The 12,581-nt window shown below is 45.0% G+C and overlaps 1 protein-coding gene and 1 pseudogene across 4 annotated transcripts in view; one reads left to right on the forward strand and one right to left on the reverse strand.

The window, feature by feature from the left end:
- The window catches only part of SELL (selectin L), a 982,371-nt gene that overhangs the window by 665,139 nt on the left and 304,651 nt on the right, over positions 1–12,581 (reverse strand). The window lies entirely within an intron of this gene.
- Positions 3,381–3,526, forward strand: LOC122944308 (annotated as a pseudogene).

The raw sequence follows: 12,581 nt of genomic DNA on the forward strand, positions 1-12,581 counted from the left end.
GCCTTTGAAATGCTGTCATTTCATCTGGTGGAGACGGGTAGTTTTAACGGCCTTATGCCGGTGGCTGTCCCACAGTACGTTGTGCCCAACCACCACTACTTTTCCAGGCGTGCCATCCCTTCCCTGCACAACCAAGTGGGGGACAAAATCAGGTGTGCACTGCACAACGTCATCTGTGGCAAGGTGCACCTCACTATGGATACATGAATTATTAAGCACGGTCAGGGACATTATATATCTCCATAACGGCACACTAAGAAAATGCAGTAGCGGCTGGGCCTGAGGCGGATAGCAGTTTGCCGCATGTCCTTCCACCACTGAGGATTGCAGGGCGCTTCAGTTTTACTCCTGTTGCTTCCTCCTCCTACTCTGCTTCCTCATCCTTTACCACCTCCTCATCCGGTCAGCGTGACACCTTCACCATTAACTTCAGCACAGCCAGGGGTAAACAACAGCGGGCAGTTTTAAAACGTATCTGTTTGTGGGGAAAAGTCCACACCGCGCAGGAGCTGTGGACAGACCTGGAACAACAGACCGATGAGTGGTTTGTGCCAGTCAGCCTTTAGCCCGGCCTGGTAGTGTGCAATAATGGGCAAAATCTCATAGCAGCTCTGGGACTAGCCGGTTTGACGCACATCCCTTGTCTGGCGCATGTGCTGAATTTGGTGGTGCAGAGATTCCTTAAAAATTACCCCAATATGTCAAAGCTGCTGCATAAAGTGCGGGCCGTCTGTGTGTGCTTTTGGCGTTCTCACCCTGCTGCTGCTTGCCTGTCAGCGCTGCAGCGTAACTTCGGCCTTCCCGCTCACTGCCTCATATGCGACGTGCCCACAAGGGAACTCCACCTTGCACATGCTGGCCAGACTGTGCGAGCAGCAGCAGGCGATAGTGGAGTTTCAGCTGCAGCACGCACGGGTGAGTCGCTCTGTGGAACTGTACCACTTCACCACCAATGACTGGGCCTCCATGCGAGACCTGTGTTCCTTGTTGTGCTGTTTCGAGTGGTCCACCAACATGGCCAGTGCCAATAACGCCGTTCTCAGCGTTACTATCCCACTTCTATTCCTCCTTGAAAAAATGCTCCTGGCGATGATGGAAGAGGATGTGGCACAGGAGGAGGAGCAAGAGGGATCATTTCATAGGGTTTCCGGCCAGTCATTCCCAAATGGCTCCGAGGGTGGGTTCCTGAACCCACAAACGCTAGGTACACAATTGTCCAGCCAGGGCACAGTTCTGGAGGATGACGAGGTGGAGGAGGAGGAGAAGATGAAGGAAGAGGAACCATGTTCACAACAGGGTGGCACCCAGATCAGCTCATGGTCATCATTGGTGCGTGGCTGGGGGGTGCCCCCCCTTAACTTGGAAGCTTATGCTTCAATACTTTGTCCCACATTTGCGCTCGATTACATTTATGGTCGGATCGGCTATCAGAAAGGTGTACCTAACCTATCTAACCCTATCTACAACAAGCAGTAGAATTGTGCCATAACTGCTGCGGTAGGGCAGCCTAAAGGGGGCCACCCTAATATGAAGTGACTGTAAGATGGTGTGGGTGGGTGGGTGAAATCAGCTGTATCGTCGTCAGCCTAGGCCCACAGGAGCCTATAAATAGCCTTATAACCACCCAGCCTGGGCTCACAGGTGCAAGTAAGTAGCCGTGTAATCAGCCTCCCCTCCCACAAATACAGCAAAGTTCTTTGCTTAATACTTAATTTCATCCATTGACCTCCCTTGCAAGTGCCATCCTTTTCTCAGTCTCCCTCTCCGGCCTGGAACCCTGATTCCCCGCCACCCGCGATCACCATGGTAGGCGCATAAAAGAATACCGAAAGTGGATAGACCAGATATCCAATTGGATCGCGACATGGTGGTGCAGTAAGTGTGCACACGCCTACACGAACTGACTGACAGGGGTCAGCCCATGTAACTTCTGGGTCTCCAAATTGGGCACATGGCCTGAGCTTGCCCTTTACTCCTTGGAGGTGCTGGCCTGCCCTGCAGTGTATTGTCTGAACGTGTGTTTAGCATGACTGGAGGGGGTTATCACAGGTTATATTTCCCACCGCCTCCTCAACCTCCTACTCCATATGAACCTCATCCTCCTAGATCAAGATTATAATATATTTTTTTTACGTATTTTATGTTATTCATGTTATTTAAAGTCATTTCCCTATCCACATTTGTTTGAAGAGCACTTGCCATTCTCTTAACCGCATTTTGATGCCATTTGCAGCCCTTTAGCCCTTTCCATGACATTTTTACAGCCATTTTAGTGCTCAACAGTTCGGGTCCCCATTGACTTTAATGGGGTTCGGGGTCAAGTTCGGGTCAAGTTCGGGTCCCAAACTCAAACTTTTTTGTGAAGCTCAGCCAAACCCATCGAACCCAAACATCCAGGTGTCCTCTCAACTCTACACAAAAGGCTTTGCAACAGATAACTGCACCGCCGATCGGCAAATATATTTTTTTCTTTTTTCCGCTAATAAAACGCAACAAAAGGCTTTAAAATAGATAACTGCACCGCTGAGATGCAAATATATTTTACTTTTGCCACTAATACACAACAAAAATGGCTGTAATTTTAGCAATTCACCACACAACGGCTAATAAGCCTTTTTTCCCCACTAATACAAGCCAAAAAATGCTTTAGAACAAATAACTGCACCGCACAAGGGCAAATAAGACATAGAAATATTGTCTTGCAATAAACCCTGTTAATGCATGTATCAGTCAGCACTTGCACCCCAATAACAAGAACTGTTTGCTGGAATTACAGAGCTGTTTAATGGCAATTTGGATCCCCAGTCAGTGTTGCAAGGTGTAATAGGGATGTTTATATTACCCAATCTGTAACCTCTCCTACTGAACCCTTTTCAACATAAAAGCTTTGGAATGATTTCTCCCTATCCTTTCCCTACACCTTGAATAATCTTTCCCTGCACTCTTTCGTTTTTTTTAACACAAAGAAGTTTTTTCTAATACTGTCCCTAGCGCCTGCACTAAGTACACATTAAAATGGCAGAATCTAAGATGGCTGATGCTATTTATAAGGTTGTGACATCACAGGGCTGATTGGCTGCATGCATGGCATTATGGGTGACCCCGCCTTCCCAAAGTTCCTTTCTCCACGTCCTCACAAGTGCAGCAACCATTTTAGGAAAAAATTTGATTTGTTACCACAAAGCGCGAGGAGATTTGGCTTCAGTGTGAATCGAATTTTTCCTGAAATTCGGATCAAATTCCACTTTGTCAGCTTCGATTCGCTCATCTCTACTAGCAATCTATGTGGAACAGCAGACGGTGCAAAATGAGACGCTCTTTCACTTTATAGTACAATGTTGGGCCACTGCATGGTCAAATACAATATATCTGACACAAACATCGCTTCTCGGCCTTTTGGCTAAGATCAAGTGTAGTATCTGCTCTTATCAGTCCAGTGGAGCCTGGCTCCTGGACTGAACTCTGCCCATGGAGGAAGGCTGCGATAGGCTGAGCCATGGGATTAGAGAAGAGCAGAGAACCACATAGTGGCCCACGAAGGGTGTACAGCACTAGGGCAGAAATGTCCTGTGCGCGGTGGCCCGGGTTGCTGGATCGATGCCATTAGGTCGAGTTGTGTTGAAAGCCCAAAGTGCAAGTGCCCCAGGACTGCTGACCCTGGGGTGCCGGAACTCACTGGGGGTGGAATCTCATTGAGAGATGGCATATTAGCACAGCACTTTCTTTCTCACAATTTTAGCACACACCTCTATTTGCTCGGCTTCGGCCTTGAAGATACGAGGAATTTTTATAATTCCGGTCGAATGTCCGGGCCGTAATGGCAATCATTCACCTATTTCTTTTTTATGTGGGTGGCAGCCTAGGCGAAAGCCGGGAGCATAGATGGGCAAACCCTTGGTTTCGGCTGAGGGTGGCCACTTGTCTCAGTCCCTTGCAGGAGCTTAACGGCCCCAGAGGGATTGGGAATGGTTTGTGGGGGGCTCTTCTCTTCGCGATAGACCGCGACCTAGTGCACGTTTTTGTGTGGCAGGCTGCACGATTTTGTTGCACGAGGTGAGAGCACGACTTTGGGCTTTCGATTAATAAAAATATATATATATATCTGACACAAATATTGACCTGTAAGGCTGAGTTAACACTTCAGATATTTGGTCAGTTAATTCCAGCAGTTACTGTATGGTGAGCCAAAATCAGGAGCCAATCCTTTTCGCAGATAACGTATCATGAAAAGATCTGCACTTGTTCTTTGTTTTGGTCCCGTAAATGACCAAATAAGTCAAGTGTGAACTGAGCCTAATAGTGATGCATACTGAGGAACTCATCCATATACTGTATTATTATTATTATTATTATTATTTATTATTTAAGCGCCATTCATTCCATAGCGCTGTACATATGATAAGGGGTGCACATACATAATACAGACAATTGCACTAATCATAAACAAAATGAGTTACAAACTGGTACAGAAGGAGAGAGGGCCCTGCCCGTGAGGGCTTACAATCTACATGGTATGGGAGAAGGACACAGTAGGTGCGGGTGAAGCAGGTTGTGGCGGTATAGAGGCAGCAGGGTCACTGGTTGTAGGCTTGTCTGAAGAGGTGGGTTTTCAGGTTTCTTTTGAAGGATTCCACTGTAGGTGAGAGTCTGATATGTTGGGGTAGCGAGTTCCAGAGTATGGGGGATGCACGGGAGAAATCCTGGAGTCGATTGTGGGAAGAGGCAATAAGAGGAGAGGAGAGAAGGAGGTCTTGTGAGGATCGGAGAGTGCGTGTGGGGGTGTATCGGGAAATTAGCTCAGAGATGTAGGGAGGGGACAGGTTATGGACGGCCTTGTATGTATTTGTAAGTACTTTGAAGTGAACTCGTTGGGCAATGGGGAGCCAGTGAAGGGATTGGCAAAGGGGAGAGGCAGAGGAATAATAGGGTGAGAGGTGGATTAGTCGGGCAGCAGAGTTGAGGATAGATTGGAGGGGTGCGAGAGTGCTAGATGGAAGGCCACAGAGGAGAATGTTGCAGTAGTCTAGGCGGGAGATAATGAGGGCATGTACAAGTATTTTCGCAGATTCAAAGTTAAGGAAAGCGCGGATGCGGGAGATGTTTTTGAGTTGGAGACGGCAGGTGGTGGAAAGGGCTTGGATGTGCGGTCGGAAGGAAAGGGCAGAATCCAAGATCACTCCAAGGCAGCGGGCTTTGTTGACTGGGGATAGTGTGCAGCCATTGATCGTGATAGATAGGTCTGTAGGGGGGGTTGAACAAGATGGGGGAAAGATTATGAATTCTGTCTTATCCATGTTAAGTTTAAGAAAGCGAGAGGCGAAGAAGGATGATATAGAAGATAGACATTGTGGGATTCTAGATAGTAAGGTGGTGATGTCTGGACCAGAGAGGTAGATTTGTGTGTCATCAGCGTAGGAGTGATACTGAAAGCCATAGGACTCTATGAGCTGTCCCAGGCCAAAAGTGTAGATAGAGAAGAGCAGGGGTCCTAGGACAGAGCCTTGCGGGACACCAACAGAGAGGGAATGAGACGAGGAGGTGGTGCGGGAGTGGGAGACGCTGAATGTCCGGTCTGTGAGGTATGATGTGATCCAGGAGAGGGCCAGGTCAGTGATGCCAAGAGATGAGAGCGTTTGCAACAGAAGGGAGTGGTCAACAGTGTCGAAGGCAGAGGACAGGTCAAGGAGAAGGAGGACAGAGTATTGTTTCTTGGTTTTGGCTGTGAGTAGGTCATTGGTGACTTTGGTAAGGGCAGTCTCGGTCGAGTGGTGGAGTCGGAAGCCAGATTGTAGGCGGTCAAAGAGGGAGCAGGAGGAGAGGTGGGAGGACAGTTCTGAATGGACATGTTGTTCAAGTAGCTTTGAGGCATACGGAAGAAGTGATATGGGGCGATAACTGGACAAGGAAGATGGGTCAAGTGAAGGTTTTTTGAGGATGGGTGTAATGGTAGCATGTTTAAAAGCAGAGGGGAAGACACCAGAGTTTAGTGATAGGTTGAAGAGATGAGTTAGGGCTGGGATAAGCACTGCAGTGAGGTTAGGGATGAGGTGGGATGGGATAATGTGCCAGTACTGTATGTGACCTGCCTGTCATACTGAGGCACAGTCAGGGCGGCACCGCCAATTAGGCGAGCTTGGGCGATCGCCTCATGTGGCGTGGCCCTGGAGAGAAGTAGGGGTGCAACAGTGGCAGGGCAGGGGGAGATGAGCGCCTCCATTGTGGAAGCGCTCATCTCTATATTCATCTGTATAGGCCTGCAGCCTATCAGAGGCCGGTGCAGGCAGCATCGCACCACCTGAGCCGTACAGTGCGAGACACTGCATGGAGGTAAGTATATGTGTTTGATTTTTTATAAGGCACAATGCAGGAGAGAAGTGATATGGGGGCATGTAGGGGCACTTCTTACTGGCACATTATTGGGGGCACTGTGTAGGCATCTACTAAGGGCACAAAGAAGGAGAATTTTATATGGGGGTCACTATGGGAAAGGGGGCAGAGGAACACTATGGGGGCATTTAAGGGCACTTTTTACTGGCACATTATTGGGGGCACTATGGGGGCATCTACTGAGGGCACAAAGAAGTTTTTTTTTATATGGAGCACTATGAGGAAGGGGGAGAACACTATGGGGGCATCTCCTGAGGGTGCAAAGAAGGGGGCATTTTATATGGGGGCACTATGAGGGCATTTCTGTATAGGGGCATTTTATCTTGGGACAAATTGGGGTGCTATGGGGAAGGGGGAAATAGGAGAACTATGGGGGCATCTACTGGGAAACTAAGAAGGGGTATTTCATATTGCCAAATTATGAGGGACACTGAGGGCATTTACTGGGGCACTATATAGGGGCATTTTATACGTGTACATTATCAGGGGGCACTATGGGGAAAGGGGGAGATGAGAACTATGGGGGCATCTACTGGTGGCATTATATAGGGGTATTTTATACTGGCACACATGTGGGGCACTATGGGGACATAAGCTCAAAAGGGGCATTAAAAGGGGATATATTTTTTTGCTGTGGTATACATTATAAGGGTATATTTTTTGCACTGGTGCTCATTTTAAGGGGCAAAGTGGAGACATGTTGGGGGCACTATAGGAGCACTATTACTACCAAGTGCACTCTGGCAGAGAATTATTACTATTGGTGGGACTTTGGGGAGCACTATTACTGTAGAAGCACATGGGCACAGTATCAGCTTAGCAGAATTATTTTTGGGGGACATTATGATTACATTATTAGTGTCAGGGGCACTATTTTCTGGGCGCAGTTATTTTAGGACACTGCGTGCCAATAATTATTGAAGGGCACTATCTGCATAGTACTAGAATTTTCAGGGGGAATATCTGTTTCTGAAGTATAGTATTGGAGCGCACAGAAGGCACAGTATTGGAGGTGGTGGGATGAGGAAAAGTAGGAAACTAATATTTTTTGTCAAAATGTAGAGATGAGAGGTGGCTGAAAAATCATCATGGTGGTCTGGTCTGAATGGGGAAGATGAGGAAAGAGAACATCTACCCCAAAGGAGACATCACTAGATGTAAGAGGCATGGGGCGCTGTAATACCCAGTATGTTTTTAGTGATATACATAATGTTAGAAGCAAAGGGGTTAGGTTGAGAATTTGGTATGGGGGAGCATGGTTTCAATTTTTCGCCTCAGGCAGCAGAAAGGCTAGGTGCACCCCTGCGCTCAGTAAGTGATTCACTACCAGAAAGGACTAGCTATGCATATTTTTGCAATGCACAGCAATGTACACAGAGATACACTCTCCCTGCAGGCCGGGATATAGCTTATTTAACACGCTTTGTGACTAATTATTTCGTAAAGAAGCAAATTTTGGGGAAAAATTAGGCAAAGCATCCAAATTGAATTTTCTAAATTTTAGCTCATCTCTAGCAATAATCAAAGACAATTGACAGATGTAGCAGGGTTAGCACTCAAACTCTTAACTCAAATTTCATAAATCATTGTGTTATCTTGAAACAGAAGCCATTGAAAAGCAATTGAATGTGTTTGCTTAGTTTAGATAACACATCTCAGAAATCTCACAAAGCATGAGTGTTAACTCTACTACATCGGTACCTTTCCCAACTGGTTAAGGACCAGACTAGAGGGATGGCCATACTGGACTTAGTACTAACCAATAGACCAGGCAGAACAACAGATGTTCAGGTTAAGGACATCTGGGAAATAGTGACCATAAAATAACAACCTTCCTATTGTCATAAAAAAGAGTGTTTCTTCAGGGAGGCACAAAAATACCAAACTTCAAAAAAACAAAATGTGGCCAGCTAAGAGAGGCCATTGGCCTAAGTGGGACAATGTCCCCAAAAATAAAAATACAGTCACAAAATTTGATATTTTTAAAAGCATTTTAAACTCTAATTGTGAGAGGTACATACCTCAGGGGCGTAGCTCCTGAGGTATGTACCTCAGGGGAAGCGACTGCTTTGGGGCCTTCAACCCAGAAGGGGCCCATCCAGGAGGAGGAAGAGGACTAAAAGATTTTGTCAGGGCCCCCTCAACAGTATTACTCAATGAAATTATATACAGTGACAGTATAGGGCCTGGTCTGAGAGAGTGATCTTTACTAGCCACAGGAATGGGGGCAGCATGAAAGGAAGGGGTTGCAAAAAAAATTACTGGGGGAGGGGGGCCCCATTCAAAAATTTGCTGTGGGGCCCAGTCATTTCTAGCTACGCCACTGACATACCTTATGGAAATAAAAGGGTGATGAAGAAGAAAAGAATCAACATGGATAAATTGATATGTAAAGTAAGCAAAAGACAAGAAGAAAGCATTTAAATCATGAAAACAGGAGGGTAGCAAGGAAACATTGAAAAACTAATAGAATATGTAAAAGACTAATAAAAGCAGCCAAATAGGAGACAGGGAGATTAATTGCCAAAGAGAGAAAAACTCACCCAAAAATGTTCTTTAGTTATATAAATGGTAACAAGTATAAATCTAAAGGTGTCAGCACTTTACAGAATGAACAGGGGGCAGTTGTAGAGAACGATGAGGAGAAAACAAAGCTATTTTTTTTTTTTTTTCTCAACTGTATTCACTGAGGAAAAATTAACTGTCAGATGAAATGCAGAATGTAAAAGTAAATTTCCTATTAAAAATGACAGGTTTCTCTCTTTCTTTTCTTTATCTTTCTCTCCTCTCTCCCTTTTCTTTCTCTTTTCCTTCCATTCCTTTTTTTTTCTCCTTTCCCTCCCCCTTCAAAAATAAAAAAATGGGACCCAAGCAAAATAGGGTCTCAATGGATCTTTCTGGGTGGAACCAGCCCCAAAATCCCTTGCAGTGGCAAAAATGGATCAGTTTGTGAAGTCCCCAAAGACCAATTCAAGAGCAGGGCAAAAAGTGCTGCAGGATAACAGCTCCAGAGGAAACAATAATTTTGTGGGCATGGAATAGGAAGCATCTAAAGAACTTTCTCCACCTCAGGGTATAGTGACAGTGGAGGAGTAAGAATTATCTAAAGTTGATTTGTCCTCGTTAAAAGAAATACTGCTAGCAGTAAAGCAAAATAGGCATAATACAGGACATTTCAATGCAGCTTGGATCAATTAAGACTGATGTAGTCTTGATAAGAGAGGATGTCTCTAAGATTCAAGACAGAGTTAATAATGTGGAGAACTCCTTGGCTGTTCTACAGAATGAATAAAAAACATCTTGAAAACTGATATCTCTACTAGTGTTGATCGAGCAAGCTTGGCCGAACACCAGTTCGGCTCGAGCATCTCGATGCTCGGCACATGGCGGTATTCGGCATGTGCTCGAGCGCAATGAATGAGTTTCCTCCCCGCTGCTACTCAGCCAATAAACCAGTACTGCCCTCACTGTAATGCCATAGACATGTTGGCTGCTAGCATTACAGTGATTAGCTGGCTGGAAAGCGTCGTCGGGTGCTATATAGCACCCGATGACGTATGTTCGGCTCAGTCTTAGTCAGGGAGAGCTGTGCTTAGGAAGGGACAGACAGTGTAGGGAGTGATATAAGAATATTTTTATTACAAAAACTTTTGAGAGACCCAAAAGTCCTTTTAAGGACTATTGTGTGTGGCAGCAGCAATCTATATTTTTAGTGCAACCTGTGGTAAATTGCTAAAACTTTACAGACCCTAGAACTCCTTTTAGAAATATAAATGAAGAAGGAGATCCAGCTACCAAACAACATGTAGATGCTTTAATAAAAAAGTGCTAAACACTTTCCTTGTTGTCTTTGGGAGTCAAGAGTGGGTTTATGGATCAGAAACAAGCTGTTTTTATATATGTTTCAGATCCTATTATTCCCATATTCCACTCTTTGCCCAAGATCCACAAGGCCCATTATGGCCGGTATAGGATCATTTACGGAACAGTTGTCCACGTGGGTTGACAGTTTACTGCAGCCGCTTGTCCAGACTTTTCCGGGTTTCCTTTTAGATACTAGAACTGTACTCCAGTCCTTTTATAATTTTTCTTGAAAGCCGGAGTATGTCTGGATAACTGCGGATGTAACATCTTTATATACTGTCATTCCTCACGCTTCAGCCATTGCCTCTTTACGATGGTTCTTGAATACTTATGCTGATTGCAACGTGGAATTTCAGGACTACATATGTGATGTTGTCCATTTTCTGCTTAAACATAATGTATTTATGTTTAACCACCACTTTTTCCTACAACGCACTGGCGTTTCCATGGGGGCAAAATTTTTGCCCTCCATGGCCAACATCTACATGGCATGGTGGGAACAAATATTTTTTCAGATCACAATATTTGGACCCCCTCATTACAGTGGTATGGCCGTTATAGTGATGACTTATTGTTCATCTGGTCAGGTGACCATACCGCCATACCACTGTTTGAGGAGTTTCTACATAATAACACATTGAATCTGAAATTTACCATCAATTTCAACTGTACATCTATCGCATTTTTGGACTTGACTTTGGTGGGTAATGTCATTGAATCTAATATAGTCATCTGCACTTACCGCAAGGAGACTGCAGGAAACAGCACTCTCTTTGCGTCCTCATGTCATCCTGCCCATGTTGTTTGTAATATTCCCAGAGGCAAATTCATACGCCTCAGACGGAATTGCTCCAGTGATGCGAGCTTCAAGGAAGAGCTTGATTCAGTTGCTTAGCATCTTGTTGCCCGTGGCTACAGCAACAGTAGTATGTTACAGTGGATGGATTTTGTTTTTCCAAAAAAACAAGTATAGCAGCCGCTTCAATTCTAACAGTGAAATCTCCAAGAATAGGTCCACAGTCTTCTCCACAAGTTACAGTGTCGAATACAGCAAGATCTGCCACATAATCAGAAAACATCTGTCTTTGCTGCGCATGGATGGACAGTGGTCTGATGTTCTCAGCTCTAATATCAAATGTATTGCTCATCGAGCCCCCACTTTGGGCCAACGTGTAAGCCCTAGTTTGTTTTTAGAGGATTCCCAGACACAGCAGGGTTGGTTACGTTTCAAAGGAAATGACAAATGCGGACATCGCATTTGCACATGTTGCAAGCATTTATCAACTGGCCAAACTGTTGTCTCTGTGTCCAACCCAAAAACTTTCACTTTGAAACAGTATATTAACTGTAATACTCATTTTGTGGTGTATTGTATCACCTGCATGATATGCCGCCTACAATACATAGGTTGTACAAACCGGATTCAACATATTTTTCCCTTAAAATGGTACATTTTCTCAGTTTAAACTTTTGTTCCGTGATTTATGTTCTATTCTGAATAAAATATTAGATGTTGGCACCTCCACATCATTGCATTCAGTATTTATTCACGATTTGTATAGTGTCCCAACTTTTTGGGAATCCGGTTTGTACTTCCAACAGCCTTAAAACCAGGATTCGCAGGCACATTTCTGACATTCCGCATGCGCTGACCAGGAATGTCTCTGCGGTCAGTACACATTATGCGGCTTGTCATGCAGGTGATACTAGTGGCCTTGTTGTGCAAGGGGTGGAACGAGTTAAATTTCCTAAACGTGGAGGTGATCATAAGAGAGTTCTTATAAACGAGAATCTGATCTTCACCATAAATACCTGTGTACCAATGGGTCTTAATCGCAGGCATGATCTCATACTGCATTACTGACCCTGGTACTTTGTTGTTTCCTTGAAGTTTTCTTCTTTTTTAGTATATGCTTTTATGTCTTAGAGGTGGAGATATCTGCTGATTGTGTCCACCTGATATGTTTGACCTGCCCCTTATCTAAGGTCAGTGTCTCACACTATCTTGTTGTCATGAGTAAGGATCTGAATTTATTAATCTGAAACGCGTAGACCTGATGTACATGTCTGGATTTTAGCACTTTTTCATTAACTCCTTAACCCCTTCCGGACTGCAATCCGTCTATATACGTGATATTTGCACATGTTCCGTGCAGCTACCACGTGTATAGACGTCAAGGCAGTTCTTTAATCCAAGCACTGCAAAGCACTTGGATTAAAGCTTCTGCCCCTGCACTGACACTTACACAGCACACAGTTCAGTAATGCCAGCAAGGGACCAATCAGAGTGGTCCCTTGCCGGCAATCGATCCGATTGGTTAGTCTGTGCA

This window comes from Bufo gargarizans, chromosome 7 (assembly GCF_014858855.1).
Source record: "Bufo gargarizans isolate SCDJY-AF-19 chromosome 7, ASM1485885v1, whole genome shotgun sequence".
NCBI classification, from domain to species: domain Eukaryota; kingdom Metazoa; phylum Chordata; class Amphibia; order Anura; family Bufonidae; genus Bufo; species Bufo gargarizans.